Genomic DNA, 20,536 nt, shown 5'->3' with positions numbered 1-20,536 from the left:
TCACTCTGTCGACCAGGCTTTAGTGCAGTGATGTGATCTCGGCTCACTGCAACCTCCTCCTCCCAGGTACAGTTGCATCTCCTGCCTCAGCCTCCTGAGTAGCTGGGACTCCAGGCTGCCGAGCTTTAATATGCAAATGTCAGCACTTGGAAACTGAGTCCATTCAACATGAAAATTCCTGCCCTCTTCTTCTAGTCACCGCCTCAAGGTGACACCTCCAGAAGACCCTGTGTGCAGGACAATATGGTGACCTACATTTGCAAATTAAAAGGCTAGAGTGGGAGGGCCACGTTTTTCTTGGGCTTCATGAATGACATGCCTGGTCAAACCGATTCCCTGGGCCCAATGCAAATCAGACACCACCTCTTCCAGCCTCCCAATATAACCAAGTACTTATCTGCTGCACACGGGGCTTTTTCTCTGTTCGGAGCCCCGCTTTCTCTGTACAGGGGGGAGCCTTTCTTCTTTCCTGCCTATTAAACTTTCTGCTCCTTAAAACCACTCCTCTGCATCCATGTTGTTTAACTGGTGTGAGCCGAAGGACCCCATGTTTCTCCAGTCATCAGAGCCATATCAATTTCAGTCCAGAGGAATCGTTTTCATTTATCTGACCGATTTATAATATAGGGTCAAATTCATAGTGGTTGTCTATCCTCCCTCATCCCCATTTTTGTACCCTTCCTTGAAAGGAACATATATATGAAGAAGATACATGTTTCCCTTTTGTGAATAGTATATCCCTTAGTATCTTGAATTTTTTCTTAGTGTGGGGGGCACAGTTAAACTTACTTAGACTTGATAAAGGGCAGTATTTGATAAATGTCAGCTAGTTGAGGGGTAGGGAATTGAGTTGACTGGGGATAGTCACTGCCAAATGTAAAGCATGCCTGGAGAGCCAGAGTGGTGAAGCCAGGGTCCCTTTCTCCAGATCCTTTGTAACAGTGTTATGTGATCTCTTCTAGAAGATCATCCCAAAAGATAATGCCAGCTCGGAACCTAGGAAACCATCCAGCGGGTTTCTGCAGCTTAGGTGGTTCAAATCCTCTTCAGCATATTGGTTTTCTCTGCCTCAGTTTGCTTACAATGATGTTCTCAGTAGCTGTAATTGCTGTCTGTCTTTGAATACTTAAGCATTTTTTTTAGCTCACACAGGTATGTATGCATTTTTATTTTACCAAGTGTTAGAACTTTGACCCTCCTTTTGTGGGCTCTGGGTCAGCAACTTGGTTGTTTAGTTGTAAAATGATTAGTAGTGAAAAACGTGTGTGTGTGTGTGTCTGTATTTTAAGTTGATTTTGTTGTCAGAGCACTTAGAATTTTATATGGAAATTCTGTCAGTTTACTTGATTCTCCACCCCACGTTTATTGAACAGCAAAGTTTGAAAGTAATGTGTCCCATAACCAGCCTTCAGAAGAATCATAACTGCTTTATCTCTGAACTTTCAAGAAGTAGTTTGTGCATCAGTTTTCAAATAATACGAAATCCCTGAAGATAGCTGTGTCCTATATTTGGAAAGATACAAAAACTGAACATTCTAGCAGGCAGTTTTGCTTGCTGATGCTCGAGATAGAGCCACACATTGATCTCAGTGGATTTATGGAGAAAAATAGATACAGAAAGTTACTTCTAAATAAGACCAAAAAATCCTTTTCTTAAACAGTGACAGGTAAAGAGGTTGTCTTGGCTAACCTTGAATTGTGTTGCCCTTGATTGAGACAGTTTTATGGTGGGGATGGTAGCGGTGATAAACTTGTTTGAAATTTGTCTGCTTATGGTAACCTTTGTGGTAACTGTCACAGACAACTTCATCCTCACAGGCCTTAAAATTACTATAAAACTAACAGAATGGAGGAGAAACAAAGGACCTGAATAATTAGATGCTTAGATAATTGTTCTGTTTTCATAACTGGTGAAAAAAAGCAGTATTAGAAGCAATTACACATTCTAGGTAAGGAATACTGCCTGAATTTATATTGCGATTTTTGAGCACCATTCACTGTTTCAAAGCTGGCATATTGTAGGTCATATTTTAAAGACAAATAGAACACTTATCTTTTCAAGATGGATCTAAAGCTTAACCTTATCAAAATTACAAAATTTAAAGCATGTGATTGAAAAATATTAATGCATAGGTTTAAATATTGGTCATCATTTTAAATGTCTTTCAAAATAGGTTGACTCTTAAACTGAACAAATTTTGAACACTATGTAGAGTTTGTGCTGAAGGTTAAATTTCCTGGGGTGATGGCTATTTTATAATACGGAAAGCAAAACCTTCTTAAGAAATTCAGCAATTTTTTAGGCAAAACTAGAAAATATTACCTATATAATTCTACCACTCAGAAGGTGCCACTATCAGAAATTTGTATCTTTCCAAGTCATCTGCTCATCTCTTTTCTCCTATGCTTGTGTATGTTTCCTCTCCCTTAAAAATCAGATTTTTGTTTGTAATCTGCTTTTTCACTCAACAATATTGTAGATCCACGTCATAACTTACTTCTCTACATTGGCTTCAGTTATTGTGTGCTTTCTGTTGGATGACTGTACCATGTAGTCAGTCATGTTTCCTGGTACTGAATACATAGGGGTATGTGTGTGTGTGCGTGTGCGTGTGTGTGCGTATTTTTTTCTATCTTAACTAATGCTTTAGACATCAATAGGTAGACCTAAATCCTTGAAACCTTCCACGTGGTGACTTTAAATTCTCATTGCTGAATTTGTTTTCAGAGATGGAAGAAATTATATTGTATGGGAACTTTTTTTTCCTTTTTTTTTTTGAGATGAAGTCTTGTTCTTGTCTCCCAGTCTGGAGTGCAATGGCGTGATCACAGCTCACTGCAACCTCCGCCTCCCGGGTTCAAGTGAAATGAAGGCAGAGATGGGAGAATGACACCAGAACTAGTGGGAGGGAATTGCCTTTTCTTTCAAAGGTCTGTAAGTCTGCAGTAAAAGTCAAAGGTATTCAAATAGGAAGTTTTGTTTTTATCTTTAGTATATAAAGAAGTATAACTTCCCATTTTGCAAAAACTTTAGAAACCTTTTTTTTTCTTGATTATAAAACTTGTAAAGAACCATTATTGAGACCAGTAGTAAAATATAAAAAAATTAAAATCTCACATAATTTCTCTACCTAATATAACCACTGTTGACATGATGGCTAGTTTCTATCAGTATGTATTTTTTTTTGTTTTTTGTTATCAAAGTACATATACCCTTACAGATATGTTTAAATAGTTGAGGTCATGTTCTATAAATAGCCGGGTGCTGTGGCTCATGCCTGTAATCCTAGCACTTTGGGAGGCTGAGGCAGGCAGATCACAAGGTCAGGAGTTTGAGACCAGCCTCGCCAATATGGTGAAACCTCATCTCTACTAAAAATACAAAAAGCAGCTGGGAGTGGTGGCCGGTGCCTGTAGTCCTAGCTACTTGGCAGGCTGGGGCAGGAGCATCGCTTGAACCCAGGAGGCAGAGGTTTCAGTTTGCCGAGATCGCGCCACTGCACTGCAGCCTGGGGGACAGAGCAAGACTCCATCTAAATAAATAAATAAATACACATACACACACACACACACACAGAGATATACACCTACACGTGGCCGATTGCCTCGCCTCTAGCGCTGGGAATCAGTCACTGTGCTGTCCTTGTGGAGTCTTGTGGCCCAATAAGAGGAAGCTCTCCCCTGACTTTGTCCCTCCAAAGTGCGCCACCTCTGGTGAGCCTCCCTGTCATGTCTGGCCTGTGGACAGCCAGCCCCCGCCATCCCCCTCACCCCTCACCAAGCATGGGGGTGCTGTGCAGGCAGCCGTGTGGCCTGACAGTCTCTACCAGTCCTGCTGTCCCTTGATTGAGAATCAGACCCATTTCTGGATGACAGATAATGTGTCCTTTGCTGGCTGTGTTCTCTGTGGAACTCGGGAGGGGAAAGGCCAAACCATTTCTAGGGTGCTGTTGGGAGCGGTGAAAAGGTCACATCCTTTCCAAGTGACACTTTTCCTGGAAAGCCCTGGAGCTTAGCTGGCTCTTATCCTGTGACAAGCCAGAGGCTCTAGGGGGTGAGGGAGTAGAAACCCTCCTCACCCCACCCAGTGGGGTCCTGTATACCTCTGCCAGTCTCTCACTTGGACTTGCTGCTGTCCTCTGAGACTGCCTATTCCTCCCTCTCTGTGACTCTACACCACCATCACCTCCTCCAGGAAGTCTTCTGGATTGACTCCTAGCTTATTAAATATTTATCCTTCAGACCCTCTCCATTCAAAGCCCCTCTTCAACTGCCCCCGCCCCTCACCACCTCCAAGACAGAGATTCTGGGTTCTTGCAACTGCAGCCCCTCAGAGAGTGTAAGAGGGGCAGACAAAGATCAGAAGGTGGGGGAAGCGGCGCTGTCAGAGTTTCCAAAGCCCTGGCCAGCAAGGCCTCAGAGGCCTCTGTTGGTGTGGGGTCCTGACTGGCTGTGCAATCCAGCAGCACAAGACAGCCTCTGTGAGCCCCTCCCGCTCAGCCCCACAGGAAGCAGCAGGGCCCAGCCCCTCAGTGGACCCATTCAGACCCCCAGCGCTCTGGAAAGTACCTCTGTTTCTTGCCACCGTTCCACTCTGGCCAAACAGGCTCTTCTCTCTTCTGCTGGGAGGGGGCTGCAGGCAGATGGTTCAGTGGTTACAGCCAACCGTCTCCTTCAGTTCCTGTTTGGCCCAGATTCCTGACGTTGACCATGCCCTAGTGGGTGTACATATACCTTTAGTGCAAGGGTGGTGTGATGGTTGATACTGAGTGGCAACTTGATTGGGTTGAAGGCTGCAAAGTATTGATCCCTTGGGTGTGTCTGTGAGGGTGTTGTAAAAGGAGACTAACATTTGAGTCAGTGGGCTGGGGAAGGCAAACCCACCCTTAATACTGGTGGGCAGCATCTAATGAGCTGCCAGTGAATATAAAGCAGGCAGAAAAATGTGAAAAGGCAAGACTGGAGCAGCCTCCCAGCCTACATCTTTCTCCCCTGCTGGATGCTTCCTGCCCTCTAACATCAGACTCCAAGTTCTTGAGTTTTGAGACTCGGACTGACTCTTCTTGCTCCTCAAACTTGCAGACAGCCTATTGTGGGACCGTGTGATTGTGTAAGTTAATATTTAATAAACTCCCCTTTCTATTTATCTATATATCTATCTATATCTATACCTATATCTATATATCTCTTATTCTATGCCTTTAGGGAACCCTGACTAGCACAGGTGGGTAGGCACAGGGAGATGTGTCCCCTTCCCCATGGGTGCTGGGTAGCTAAATGTTTAGCAGTGGGCTTTCTTGGGGAGAGGGAACCCTGATTTTCAGTATTTGCCTCTTTGCCTGGTATAAATATTATAAATATTCCCACTGTGGGCAGTGTCACCTGGCTCTCAAAATTCCTAAAAATGCAACAGTCGGCTCCTGGCAGCTGCTGTGAGCTATTCCAGCCGGTGACGGTGGTGGCTCCATCCTGCAGGGCCATGTGCCCCCACCCCTTGTGCTATGGCCTCCCTCCCTTTAGTGTGCTGTGTTTCGCTCTGAGGAATCAATGTCTTTGCAGATAAGGCACCCCAGTAGGTGGCCACCACCTGCAGTTCCCTGGTCTGTCTCTTGCTGGCACCAAGCTGTGCTGTGCCTGCTGAGCCTGCCGCGCCGCCCCCACGCAGATGGTCTGCGGGGCTTACTTGATTCCCTTAGCTTCCCAGACACGGTGGTGTTGCCAGCAGTGCCCACCGGCAGGAGGAGGGGATAACTACAGGGGATTTAACTCAGCCCGAGGGGCTCTTACGGGATCTTTCCTGGACATCTCTCTAGGTGGGGCCGGCTGCCCTTAGGGCGCAGAAATCTCCAGCTCCTCCAATGGCTGAAGCTACTTCCTCGAACAGATGACAGCTGGCTCAGGCTGGCCAGGGACCAGCACATGTGAGGCCAGTACTGGATCACCCTATCAAGGCCATCAGCCTGTGCTTGTTCTTGGGGTTTGAGGGAAACTCAACAGGGATGAATCATGGTTTTTAACCTGTGTTTTTCTGCCCCCTAGCCCTGGACATCTGCAGGCAAAGTCAAAGTTGTATTTGGCTCTTATCACCACAAAAGGCATAGACCAGAAATTATGGCAACAGGTTGGAAGCCAGGGAGGCTGATTTGGGGAAACTGCCTGGAGGAAGCTGCAACTCAAAAGAGGAGGAGTCCCAGTGTGGGACAGAACAGGCCTTGCATAGGAACCACTAACCCCAGGCAACCCCAGACATGGCCTTCTGCCTGGTGAGGCCTTCTCTGGCCTGCCCTGCAGACCCTCAGCCCCTCCTAGGCCCTGTCTTCAGCCTCAGCCTGAGTGGTGGCCTGGGGCAGTTGGGAGCTCAGCTGTTCTCATTCCTGGTTCCTTGGCCATGGTGGAAACAATGGGGCTGGATCTGGCTGCTCAGTGGAGACTGTGAATAGCTCTCCAGCAGAAAGCAGTAGCAGGGTTAATGGAGGAAGTGTGGGCCCACTTTGGCTTGACACTGCATATGGTCCCCATCTGGCCTCAGAGCCTTTGCTCCTTGGCAAACTGAGGCCAATAAGCTCCCGCCCCCACCCTCAATGGCAGCTGAAAGAATGACCTGATAGAGGAGCGGGGATAGGTGGGCTCCGCTGAAACCATCCCCAGATCCCAGCCATGGCCCCAGCCAATCCATGGAGGTAGGGCATGGCACGGCAGGTGCTGCACAGGAGCCCAAGCACAAGGGCACTTAGGAGAAGGAATATGAGCAGGAATCAGTCTGGACTGGGGGTGATTCTCCAGAAACTCCATTCCTCGGGGCTGTGACCACCAAGCCAGGTGATCAGGCCAGTGATGTTTCCCTTTGGGCTGGGTCAGGGAGCCAGACCTGGGAGGGAGACTCCTCTGGGGCCCAGGGGAGGTGAGTCAGAGCTGGCGGAGGCCTCTGGCTCCAGGAATCTCTAAGGAGGAGACCTGAGTTGCTGGGAATTTCTGGGTCTGACCTCCTGCAAAGTCAAGGTCTGGACTGGACACAAGGTGAGGCTGTGCCTTCTGGTGCCAGGACCAAGGAAATGCTGGGATCTGGGCAGTGCTCAGAGGTAGCACCATATAGCAGAACCATGAGGGTGCACCAGCATGAACCCCTTTCTGCAACCCACCCGTCCCTCTCTATGGCACCTCGCCTCCTCCAGGCAAGAATCTGAGCCTTGACCAGAGCTCCCTCTCTCACACAGCTTCCTTCTTCGGTGAGAACCACCTGGAGGTGCCTGTGGTCACGGCTCTGACCGACATAGACCTATAGCTGCAGTTCTCCACCTCCCAACCTGAAGCCCTCCCTTCTCCTGGCAGCAGGCCCAGCTGACCACCTCCTGCTGTAGCTGTACTCCGGACACCTGCAGGTGAATGACATCCCCCTGGGATGGGGGTGAGATTCCTTCTCTAGCTTTGAACCCCAGCTGGCTGTGTGACCTTGTGTAAGTCACTTTTATCTTGGGGCCTCAAGTTCTCCACCATGGGATGGGCAGCAGCAGCCCAGAAATGGTAAATCCTTCCTGAACTGGCTCTGCCCACCGGCTCCCTCCAACCATGTTTCCCACCACAAGCCCTCCCTGGCCATTTGTGCTCTGACTGCACTGAACTGCTTTCAGTTCCTGGCCATCTTATGGTCACTTGCTGCCAGGCCTTTGGTCACTACACTACTTCTGCCAGGTGCGTGCCTCACTCATTCCCTGCACCTGCCTAACTCTAGCTGGTCCTTGAAGTTTCAGTGTGAGCGTCCCCTCCTCCTGGGCGAGGCCCCCTCCTGAGCCCCCATGACCCCTGTGCATCCCTGTGGCACTGCACCAATTTCTCTGCACTACCACTGTCTGTCCACAGCAGTAACAGCACCAATACTGCCTCAGCTTCATTTTTCCATTTCATCCTTCAAGACACCACAAGCTTTATTATCAAGGAGTCTTGTGGCTCCTTCTTGAGTCTTCCCCCATACCATGAAGAGTTTAAGAATCCAGGGTCTTAGTCCAAATTTGGGGCAGGCTGGGTGCAGTGACTCATGCCTATAATACCACCACTTTGGCAGGCCAAGATGGGAAGATCACTTGAGCCTAGGAGTTCAAGACTGGTCTGAGTCACACAATGAGACCCCGTCTCTATTTTAGAAAGAAAAAAACAAAAAGTCAAATCTGGGGCAACCATCTCCTTCCACACCCCAGTGCGAAGAGGACTAGAGCTTGGTCAGTCTGCTGCTGTCATTGCTGCTCACTGCCACATGGTGTCACTGTTGAACACTAATGTGGTGCAGTCTGGCACTGATGGCTGCTGAGCTCTGCGGGTACAGTGATGCCACACCCCTACAGAGATGCACTGTACCAGGACTCCAAGATCATGGCTCTTATTGTTCTGGTTTTGCAGTTCCCATACTCTGCCACACCTGTTCTAGCATCTGGGAGCACCATACCAGAGCCATTTCTGGTGTCATTGTCATGGTGACAGAACTATGTCCTTGATCTGTCCCTGAGATCTCCCTCCACCACAGGTCAGGGAGCTTTTCTTTCCTAACACAGAGCATCTGCCTGGGCTCCCTATCCCTGAGCAGTTAGCCTGGCTTCCCTCAGTGACCTTGAAAAACTTTGCCAAACTTAGGGGGACTGATCAAGGAATTCTTAGTTACCCATTATTCCGGGGTGAAATCTAGATTCCAAGACAGTATTTCTGGCACCTCTCCCTCAAGGAAAGAGAAGGAGAATTTAAAAATACAGGTTGGGTTTCTAGAAGAGCATCTTGCTATATGTCAGTTCCTTGTGGGCAAGGAGCACATCTGATTCACATCAGGGTCCCCAGAGCCCATTCAGGCCTGGCCCAGAGTTTCCTTTGGTGAGTGTTTGGAGGATGAATAAAGAGATGGCAGGAAGGCAAGAGGAGTGGCACCAGAGGCCCTTGTCCTAGGTTTTCTGCTCTGGGGCCCCAACTGTGGGGAACCCACTGTGCGTTTTATAAGGGAAATGATGGATTCAAAGTGCTGCCCCCCATCTCCCATTCCGCATCTCTCCTCAGGTGAGACTTGTCCTGGGCCAGGAGGAGCTGAGGCTGCAGACCCCAGCAGAAATGCTGCTGAGCGACTCCATCCCCCACACTATGGTGCTGACTGTCTCAGAGGGCTGGGCCACATTGTCAGTTGATGGGTTTCTGAACGCCTCCTCTGCAGTCCTGGGAGCCCCGTAGAAGTCCCCTGTGGGCTCTTTGTTGGGAGCATTGGGAGCCTTGGCCTGCCCTACCTGAGGGGACCCAGCTATCCCCTGAGAGATTGCCCCTATGCAGCCACCCTCAATGGCTGCAACCTCCTCCAGCCTCTGACCCCCGAGGTGCGTGAGGGCTGTGCTGAAGAGTTTTCTGCCAGTGAGGATGTGGCACTGGGCTTCTGTGAGCCCCACTCTTTAGCTGCCGTCCCTGCCTGGGGCACTCAGGATGAAGGAACCCTGGAGTTGACACTCACCACACAGAGCCAGCAGGCACCCTTGGCCTTCCAGGCAGGGGACCCACATGGGGACTTCATCCATGTGGACATATTTGAGGGCCACCTGTGGGCCATGGTCGAGAAGGGCCAGGGTACTGCATTGCTCCTCAGCAGTGTGCCTGTGGCTGACAGGCAGCCCCACAAGGTCAGTGTCCACATCAACATTCACCAGCTGGAAATCTCCATGGACCAGTACCCCACATGTACTTTGAACTGAGGAGTCCTCAGCTACCTGGAGCCACGTGGCAGTCTCCTTCTTGGGGGGCTGGTTGCAGAGGCCTCTTGTCACCTCCAGGAATACCGCCCAGACGTGACACGAGGAGCTGCCAATGCCTCCCTGCTGGGATGGCTGCATGGAAGACCTCAGTGTCAATGGCCAGAGGCGGAGACTGCGGGAAGCCTTGTTGACGCACAACATGGCGGCTGGCTGAGGGCTGGAGGAGGTGGAGGAGTATGAGGACGATGCCTGTGACCGTTACGAAGCTTTCTCCATGCTGGCCCCCAAGGCTTGGCTGGCCATGGAGCTAGCTGAGCCATGCGTGCCTAAGCTAGGGCTGCACCCTGTCTGCTAATTTCACCCAGCTGTTGACTGTCTGCCCACTGGTGGTGGCTGAGGGTGGCACAGCCTGGCTTGAGTGGCAGCACGTGCAACCCATGCTGGCCCTGATGGAGGCTGAGCTGCGCACATCCCAGGTGCTGTTCAGCATGACCTGAGGGGCATGCTAGGGCGAGGTTGAACTGGACATCCCGGGTGCCCAGGCATGAAATATGTTCACCCTCCTGGACATGGTGAACCGCAAGGCCTGCTTCATCCACGATGGCCCTGAGGACAGCTCTGACCAGCTGGTGCTAGAGGTGTCAGTGACGGCTCTGGTGCCCATGCCCTCATGCTTACGGAAGGGCCAAAATGACTTTCTGCCCTTCCAGGTTCACCCTGTCAGTGACCCACGTGGCATCATCTTCCCACGTGGCAGCCTCATGGTGTTCCTGGAACACATGCAGAAGCCACTGGGGCCTGAGGTTTTCCAGGCCTATGACCCGGACTCTGCCTGTGAGGGCCTCGCCTTCTAGCTCCTTGGCGCCCCCTCTGGCCTCCCCATGGAGCACTGAGACCGTGGAGCAGCCTGGGGAGCCGGTGACCGAGTTCTCCTGCTAGGAGTTGGAGGCCAGCAGCCTAGTCTATGACCACCGCGGTGGCCCTGCACAGCACTTGACTTTCTGGATCAGTGATGGACTGCAGGCCACCCTCCCCTCGGCCACGCTGAAGGTGGTGGCTGTCCAGCTGGCCATACAGATCCACCACAGCACAGGACTGTGCCTGGCCCAGGGCTCTGCCATGCCCATCTTGCCCACCAACCTGTCGGTGGAGACCAGCGCCGTGTGGCAGGATGTGAGCATGCTGTTCCGCATCGCTGGAGCCCTGCAGTTCAGGGAGCTGCAGAAGGAGGGGGCTAGTGGGGTGGAGGGTGCTGAGTGGTGGGCCACACAGGCATTCCACCAGCCGGACGTGGAGTAGGGCCGCGTGAGGTACCCGAGTACCGACCCACAGCACCACGTTGAGGACACTGTGGAGAACCTGGATCTGGAGGTGCAGGTGGGCTGGGAAATCCTGAGCAATCTGTCCTTCCCAGTGACCATCCAGAGAGCCACAGTGTGGATGCTATGGCTGGAGCCACTGCACACTCAGGACACCCGGCATGACACCCTCACCACAGCCCACCTGGAGGCCACTCTGGAGGAGGCAGGCCCAAGCCCTCCAACCTTCCACTATGAGGTGGTTCAGGCTCCCAGGAAAGGCAGCCTTCAACTACAGGGCACGAGGCTGTCAGGCGGCCAGGGCTTCACCCAGGATGATGTACAGGCTGGCCAGGTGACCTGTGGGGCCACGGCACGCACCTCAGTGGCAGTGGAGGACACCTTCTGTTTCTGCGTCACAGCTCCACCATATTTCTCTCTGCTCTGTACCTTCTCCATCCATACTGGCGGTGACCCAGACATGCCTGTCCTCACCAATGTCCTCGTGGTGCCTGAGAATGATGAGGGTGTCCTCTCTACTGACAAGCTCTTCCAGAGTCTCAACAGTGCCGGCTACCTCTATGAGGTCATGGAGTGGCCCCCGCCATGGGAGGCTGACTTGGCATGGGACACAGGACAAGACCACTATGGTGACATCCTTCACCAATGGAGACCTGTTGTGTGGCCGGCTGGTCTACCAGCATGATGATTCTGAGGTCACAGAAGGTGATACCCCATTTGTTGCTACCCGCCAGGATGAGAGCAGTGGTGACATGGCCTGGGAGGAGGTACGGGGTGTCTTCCAAGTGGCCATCCAGCCCGTGAATGACCACGCCCCTATGCAGATCATCAGCCACGTCTTCCATGTGGCCCGGGGTAGGTGGCGGCTGCTGACTACAGTCGACGTGGTCTTCAGCAGTGCTGATTTGGGCTTTGCTGATGCCCAGCTGGTGCTGACCCACAAGGACTTCCTCTTTGGCAGTATCATGGCTGTGGATGAGCCCATGCAGCCCATCTACTGCTTCATCCGTGAGGGACCTCAGGAAGAGGTGAGTCCTGTTTGCACACTGGGGCTGACCACGCTGGATCCAGCTGCAGGTGTCTGATGGGCAGCACCAGGCCACCACTCTGCTGGAGGTGCAGGCCTTGGAGCCCTACCTCTGTGTGGCCAGTGGCTCTGGCCTCACGGTCCCTCAAGGAGGCCAGGGTACCATCAACACGGCCGAGCTCCACCTGGACACCAACCTCAACATCCACAGTGGGGATGAGGTCCACTACCACGTCACAGAGTGTCGTCGCTAGGGACAATTGCTCCGGGCCACTCAGCCAGCCACAGTCGTCTCCCAGCAGTACTTGCTGCATGGGGCCATTCTCTATGGCCACAATGGCAGCCTCAGACCCCGCAGCACCCTGGCCTTCTCAATGGAAGCAGGGCCAGTGCACACAGATGCACACTACAAGTGACTGTTGCCCTAGAGGGCCCACTAGCCCCACTGAAGCTGGCCCGGCACAAGAAGATCTACATCTTCCAGGGAGAGGCAGCTGAGATCAGAAGAGACCAGCTAGAGGTGAGGAGCTGGAGGTGGTGAACGGGGTAGTAGACCAGGTAGAGGACCTCCTGCCCAGCCTCCATGCCAGGTACACATGTGACTTGGGCTGTGGCTGTGGTAGTCCCAGATTGTGTGTGTGCACATGTCTCAGATGTGCTCCTGTATATGTTGTGTTCCCAAGAGTTTTTGGGGAGCCTGCTGTACACCCATCCTCCTGGGAGTTGTGTGTGCCTCTAGAGATCTTGTCCACTCGTGTCCATGGCGTGGCTGAGCATGCAGATTCCTGGACCGCACCCAGCCCTATAGAATCTCTGAAGTGGAGCCCGAGAATCTGCATTGCAGTCAGTTCCCTGGGAGGGCATCACGGGTCCTGAACTTTGGGGATTGCTGGCTGTGGAGACAGGCCACTGCGCCTCAGACCCCCATGTATCCCGCTCTCTTCTCGGAGCCCAGACCAGGACTAGGAGGGTCTGTCAAGGGCTTCAGCCCACCCAGGAACCCCACAGAGCAGCCACGGGCCCTGCAGCGAGCTCACTGACATGCCCTGTGACCTCAGGCCAGTTCTTGCCCGCTCTTGGCCTTACTCTCCTACACTGCTCATTTCGGGGACCCTTCTGGTCTGCATGTCTGGAGCTTGGGGCCCACAGCAAGCCAGCAGATCTGGCATCAGGAAGGCCTCATGGGAGGAGGCAGTGTTTGGGCCGGGCTCTGAAGAGCACAGGCCATTGGGAGCAGAGAATGGGGAGTGGTATTCCAGGCAAAAGGAACATTCCGGGCAAAGGCACAGAACAGGAATGTGAGTTTGGGGGTGGTTTAGCCTCTTGTGGATGGCCCATCAGGTGAGGGAGCCCGTGCGGCCTTTGGGGCATGAGCTCTGTAGGGCCTGTGTTGGGGGCGCCTGTGCCTCTAGGAGGGGTGGGGTGGGGCGGGGCGGGGCATGCTCTGATGGTCTTGGGTGGTAATAGCAGGGGTTGGGGAAGACACTGCCAGCAAACCAGCCACAGGCCTGAACAGATCCTGAGCAGGGGGGCCTGTGTGTGTGCGTGTGCACACACGCATGTGGATATGTGTGACTGTGTCAGTGTCTGATGAACTCGTGTGTCTGTGTCACTGAGTCTGGGGACGTGTGATTACGCACCTCCCCAAGGGAGTGCATCTCAAGCTGTGTGATCAACCCCCTGTAACCGTGTGTGGCGTGGGTATAACATGTGTCCAGCAGCCGGGGCAACCCAGTGAAACCCCGTCTCTACAAAAAAACTTTTTTAAAATTAGCCGGGCATGGTGGCTCATGCCTGTGGTCCCAGCTACTTGGGAGGCTGAGGTGGGAGCCCTTGAACCTAGGAGGTTGAGGCTGCAGGGAGCTGTGATTGCACCACTGCACTCCAGCCTGGGTGACAGAGTGAGACCCTGTCTTAAAAAACAAAAAATGTGAACAGCTGCATGTCTGGCTGCTGTGTGTGTGAACCCACGTGTGTGTTTGTGTGACTAAATGAGCAGTGGTATCTGGTGAGCAAGATCAAGCCTGTTCTGGCTGCCTAGGGGCACAGTGGGCCCCTCTGAGACCCATCTGTGTTCCCTTGTTAGTCCTCATGACCTCTGTTAACCAGGCAGCCCAGGAGGCAGCCCAGAAGGCAGACATCATTTTCTCAGTGAAGAGCCCACTGAGTGCCAACTACCTGGTGATGGTTTCGCATGGTGTCTTGGCAAGTGAGCCACCCAGCCTGGACCCCATGCAGAGCTTCTCTCAAGAGGCAGTGGACGCAGACAGGATCCTGTACCTGCACTCCTGCCCTGAGGCCTGGAGCGATGCCTTCTTGCTGGTTGTGGCCTCAGCCTGGGTGCTCCCCTTGAGGACTTATCATAGAGCTGGAGGTGCTGCCCACTGTCATCCCCAGCGGGAGTGCAAAACTTCAGCGTCCCCGAGGGTGGCAGCCACACCTTGGTCCCTCCACTGCTCTGTGTCACCAGGCCCTACTTCCCCACTCTCCCGGGCCTTGGCCTGCAGGTTCTGGAGCCATCCTGGCATGGAGCCCTGCAGAAGGAAGATGGGCCTCATGCCAAGACCCTCAGCGCCTTCTGCTGGAGAGAGGTATGGCTGTGAGAGGCCCAGGGGCTGCAGCCCAGCTCTGGGGGCAGAGTGGAGGGAGCTCCAGGGACTCCCAGTCCAGGGGGTTATACACAGAGAGGAGACAGGGAATCACATTTCAGAAGCACCTATGCTTTCACTACTGTATCTCAGGCCAGGCTCGGTGGCTGACGCCTGTAATCCCAGCGCTTTGGGAGGCTGAGGTGGGCGGATCATGAGGTCAGGAGATCAAGACCATCCTGGCTATCATGATGAAACCCTGTCTCTACTAAAAATACAAAAAATTACAGGGTGTGGTGGCACGTGCCTGTAGTCCCAGCTACTCAGGAGGCTAAGGCAGGAGAATCGCTTGAACCTGGGAGACAGAGGTTGCAGTGAGCCGAAATCGCGCCACTGTACTCCAGCCTGGGCAACAGAGTGAGACTGTCTCAAAAATAAAATAAAATAAATACTGTATCTTCTTTCTTCCCCACAACTCTTCTGGGAGCCAGAACTTGTGATCCCCGTTTTCCACCAATGGAAGCTGTAGCCCTGAAAGTCAGTCTCCTCCTGCATCCAAAGGCAGGGCATGAAGGGTGCTGCTGGGTCCTGACTGCCAGCCCTGGGCCTGCCCCTCGGTGGAAGAGCAGCTGATCTGCTATGTGCACGAGGGGAGCGAGACACTGACAGACAGTTTTGTCCTGATGGCTAATGTCTCGGAGATGGACCGCCAGAGCCATCCTGTGGCCTTCACTGTCACCATCCTGCCTGTCAATGGCCAACCCCCCGACCTCACCACAAACTCAGGCCTGCAGGTGAGCGTATTGCTGGGATCATCCCCCATGTCTGCTTTGAGAAAGAGGGCAGCGTCCCCTACTTCCCGGCACAGATCTCCCCCTCTCTGAGCCTCAGTTTCCTCCTCTGCAAAATGGGGCCACTACCGTGTGCCTCACGCAGTTGGAAGGAGAGATGTGAGATTGTGCTGAAATAGAACACTGGTGGGAGGTTTTGTTACTGGACGTTTGCAATACTGTAGGCAGACTTCTGAGCAGCCACAGGTGGCTCTGCTGTTCTTTCTCCTGTGGCTTAGGACCAGAACACCCGACAGAATCACTTACAAGCCCTTAAGGGCAGACGTCAGGGTGGGACCATTAAGCTTCCCACCTTCACCCCAGCACGTGAAGGCCACGGCTTGGCTCCCCAAACTCCTGTTCTTGTGCCACAGCAGAGCAGGGCCCCCATTTGGCAGAGGTGGAAGTTGAGGCCCAGACATGGGATGGGACTTCTCCATGGTTGCAGAAGTAGTTCTTGTGGAACAGAAAGGGCATGGCTTTACGAAGCCCGCATGGCAGGGCTTTGAACGCCAGCTTCTGGGGTGCGTCCTCCCCAGTCAGCAGGAGTCACTGAAGGTTCCACAAGAGGGCTGACTTGCGCTGTCTCTGACATGGGGCACCGCGGGGGGCTTTGGTGGTCTAGGCTGTGCCTGTAGGGGGTGGCCTCATGATGCGGAGGTCACAGAAAAGTGGTACACAGCGTCGTGGAACCACAGGGCGGGATGGCTGTGTGGCAGCGTGGCCACCAGATGGGACCATCCCCCTGTGTTTGCTCCGGGAGCCCAGCGATGGGGCCCTGCCCCCGACACTATGGCCCCTTCTGCCAAGGCTTGGCCTGAGGGCTCCGTAGGGCCGGGGGAGGAAGCCCAGGAATGGCAGAGGGCTGTTTTCTGGGCATGTGAGTCCCCCTGTAGCACTGCCCGCAAGTAATTGACCCAGCAAGACTGGTACCAGGACCTCAGGAACAGGCGCCTGCTCTGCTTGCAAGTGGGAGGCCTGGAAAGGGGTCCCCTTTGCCCAACACGAGGAGGGCCCGTAACTGCTCTGGAAGCCCCTGGGCCCATCCCAGCACTGCTTCTGTGCTACGGGACAGCGCCAACCATCAGTCCCCAACTCTCTGCACCTCCCACCCCTCACTCAGCTGGAAGGAGGGCCCATTTCTAAAATCACCATTCCCACCTGTGCCCAGCCCCTGCCAGGCATACATGGAGGGTCTGAAAGGAGACCCCTGACTCACGAGTGAGACAGATTAAGGAGCACCGTTGGTCAGCGTTCGGGGTTTCTGGGGGGTGAGAACTTGGTGAGGGTAAGAACTGGGGCCTTCCTGGGTAGGGGACACAAGCTAGTCTTGAGGGACACACAGGACTAGGGCAGATGAAGAGCAGGGAGGCTGGCCCTGGAGGGTGGCCTTCCCTGGGGTAACAGGGAAGGTGAATGCGGGGAGGTCCTTTTGTGCAGGGGAGCCAGAGCAGAGCCAAACTCGATGCCACTTGAGGGCCTGAGCTGCAGGGCAGCCTAGGGCCGGGGAGGAAGGGGTGGGTGAGCGTGGCAGGGCAGAACCTTCACAGGCCTGTGTCCCCAGATGTGGGAGGGGGCCACTGTGCCCATCCCAACAGAGGCTCTGAGGAGCATGGATGGTTACTCTGGGCCCAAGGACCTGGTCTAGACCATTGAGCAGCCCAGCAATGGGCGGGTAGTGCTGTGGGCGGTGCCAGGCACCGAGGTGTGCAGCTTCACGCAGGCCCAGCTGGACGGCAGGCTTGTGCTGTTCTCACACAGAGGTGGGTGCTGAGGGCCAAGTCCCGGGTTCCTGGTGCCTGCAGGAGCACCCCGAGGTGGGGAGCCAGCTCAGGCCAGTCAGATCCAATGCCCCTGTCGCCAGAAGCCCTGGACGGAGGCATCCACTTTGGCCTCTCTGACGGTGAGCACACTTCCTCTAGACACTTCTGAGTGACGGCCCAGAAGCAAGTGCTCCTCTCGCTGGAGGGCAGCCGGACGCTGTCTGTCTTGGTGGGTGTGCTGATTGTGGGCATTCCTGGGTGCTGGGGGCTAGGGCAGAGCTGAGAGTGGCATGCCAGGGTCACGCTGCCTCTCTGCAGCCACAGGTCTGGGCCTGGATCACAAAGGCTGATGGCCCCTTTTGCCTCTGGCAGGGTCCGTCCAGCCACTCAGCAGCCAGAGCCTCAGAGCCAGCTCCAGTGCAGGCACCAACCTCCAGCTTCTGCTCTTACTGTGTGGTGCGGGGCCCCCAGCTAGGTCAGCTCTTCCATGCCCAGCATGACAGCACAGGGGAGGACCTGGTGAACTTCACTCAGCCAGAGGTAAGGGCCCCACTCTGCAGCCACCGCTCAGATGCCCCCAGCCTCAGGTGGCCACTGTGCCATGGACGTCATGTGGACATGGGCACCAGCTCCAGCATCACTGTCAGCAGACACTGCCGGCCCTACCATGGTCCAGGCCCTGGTGTTCTCCCCTCCAGGAGCTATCTGGCTGGCAGGGCAAGTTCATCTTCCCAGAATGAGGGAGAAGGATGCAGGAAGTTGAGGATACAGGGCCCTAGAGTAGGGCTGGGGTCTTGGGGTGTGGCTTCCAAAAGGAAGCTACAGCTGGACCCGAGGGTCTGGAGAGGGAGCACCATGTAGGGGCACTAGTGGCACCCCAGTAGCTGGTGAGGGGCAGTGCTTGGTGGAGGAGGGAGTTGAAGGTGAAGCAGCTGCTGGGCCTGTGGGCAGAGGTGTGAGCCTGGGATTCAGATCAGGTGCCAGCCAGAGGCAGAGTGGATCCTAGGAGCAGATGAGCTGATGAAAGGCAACTGAGTCGGCCAAGAGGATGAAGCTGCCAAGAGGATGAAGCTTCAGAGAAGAACTGGAGCTCTCAGCCATGGATAGCGGCAGACTCTGTGTGGTAGCTGTGCCATGGGGGCCAGCCCAGTCATCGTTTAAATGAACACCTCTCCCCAAAGGCAGAACAGGAGTTGTTCCATAGCAAGGCAGAGCAGGGCAGACTCTTTTGTAGGCCGTCCTGGGCCTACAGTTAGCACACCTCGTGCTCCCACCAGGAGACTGTGTGGGCATCTGAACCCAGCACATGATCACAGTGAGTTCTGGATAGGGAACAGTCTTGTGGGGTGCAGAGCTGACTCTGTCACTCAGAAGCCACGGCATGCGGTACTGCTCCAAGTACCTCCAGAGGGGTCCCCCTGCCAGCCCTTGAAAATGGCAGAGCCCACCCCTAGCCCCCTTTCTAAGCTCCCTTGCTTGGGCAAGGACCTCCTGAGCCTGGCACTCTCCCTCCTGAGAGGTGCAGATGGTATCCAGCAAGTGCAAAGTTGAGGTTTCTTGGGTCTCTCACATCAGCACCTCTCAGGCCTGGGTTCTGTATTTCCCTGGAGCCCCACTCCTGCTATGGCCCTCTCCCCACAATGAGATACTCATCGGGCTGCTGTCTACAGCTGCTGCTTAGCAGTTGTTGGGAGCCTTTGTCAGGAATGCCCAGGAATGAGGAAGGGACAGGACCAGACCATCAGCAACCGTCTCGCACTCTATAGTCTCATGTTACTCAGAGCTTCCCCGTGCCCCAGCAATAGGAAGGACCAGATTGAATGGGCACCAGGGGGCCAGGCTGGCAGTGTCACCCAGGAAAGCCTGGAAGAGGCTACATGGGCTACCTGGCCCACTCGGGGAGGAGGCCAGGACTGAGTCTTGTTTTGACAGCAGCCCTGTGCCACAACACTGAACTGGGCAGGGAAAGGGTCAGGTGTCCCCACTTTTCAGATAAGGAAACTGAAGCTCGTGGAGGGCAGGTAACTGTATTCAGAGCACATGGCCGGTAAGAGGCACAACTTCTGCCTGCCAGTCTAGGATTTCCTTCACCAGAGGACACTGCTTGCTCCCCAGAGCTCAGGACCCTGTGTTTTGTTTCACTCCCACCCACAGAGCTCCCGTATCCAGGCATCAGCTCCAACTCCCACTCCTGGAGGCGGAGGTGGGAGGATCACTTGAGCCCAGGAGTTCCAGACCATCCTCGGCAACATAGTGAGACCTTGTCTCTACACAAAACTTTTAAAAATAGCTGGGCTTGGTGGTGGCACGTGACTGTCGTCCGAGCTACTCGAGAGGCTGACATTGGAGGATCACTTTGATCCCAGGAGGTTGAGGCTGCAGTGAGCAGTGATCACTGTACTCCAGCCTGGTGACAGAGCGAGACCCTATCACCACCCCCACCCCTGCCAAACAAAACAACAACTGAAAAGACAAGTTTCCTATTGGCATGATAGGTCCTGCGTCCCCTCCCAGATCAGTAACGTGGGACAGGTGTCTTTTCCTCTGGACCTCGGTGTCCCCATCTGAGTGAGAAAAGGCAGTGGGGAGGTGGATCTTCCAGTTGAAGCGGTGTAGAAGCCAGTGTGAAAAGCCATACTCCAAGGGGCTCCAAGTCCAGCACACTGTCCCAGCAGGGCCCAGCACGGCAGCCAGTGCGGCACAGGCATCAGGTCCCGACCTTCTTCCCCGATTGCCCACTCTCAGACCACGGAGTTCATATTGGAGCTGCTGGCCAGTCTGTACTCATGTGGGGACCAGAACACCCTGGTGGAGCAGTTGGCAGAAGAGGCACAGCGGCGCGACGAGATGCTGCGCATGCACCACATGCTGAAGGAGGTACTCACCATCATCAGGGACATCAACACGACCACCGTCAGCCTGCCCCTAAGCCTGCATGTGGACGACTCCTGGCTGCAGGTGCAGAACCTCCCGGACGAACGCAGAGACCAGGGCTGGCCCTAAGGCCCCAAAGTCCCCCAGCCTGGGCCGCCCAGAGGAATGCCAAGGGGGCAGTGGCGTGGTCCCTCACCAGGGTGGCTGCTACCTGGAGTGAGGGGCGGAGCTTGCCGAGGAGCAGTGGCTGCGGGGCGGGGTGGAGCTGGGCTGTTGGTGCTGCTGGGGCGGGGCTTAAACTCTGGCGACCACATCAGAGCCTGGCAGGGAGGAGCTTCTGTGCATGGGCGTGGCCGGCACTGGGCTGGGGCGGCGCCTCAGGGGGCGGAAACGCCCATGTCTCCTGTCCCTGTGCCTTGCTGCCT

At 54.4% G+C, this 20,536-nt stretch overlaps 1 pseudogene; it reads left to right on the top strand.

The window, feature by feature from the left end:
- Positions 1-20,334, top strand: part of LOC112629147 — a 44,143-nt pseudogene extending 23,809 nt beyond the window's left edge.
- Positions 20,335-20,536: the final 202 nt, after the last annotated feature.

This window comes from Theropithecus gelada, chromosome 7b, assembly GCF_003255815.1.
Source record: "Theropithecus gelada isolate Dixy chromosome 7b, Tgel_1.0, whole genome shotgun sequence".
Classification (NCBI taxonomy): domain Eukaryota; kingdom Metazoa; phylum Chordata; class Mammalia; order Primates; family Cercopithecidae; genus Theropithecus; species Theropithecus gelada.
Note: the sequence above shows the minus strand (reverse complement) of the source record. Positions and strands in the feature narration are given on the sequence as shown.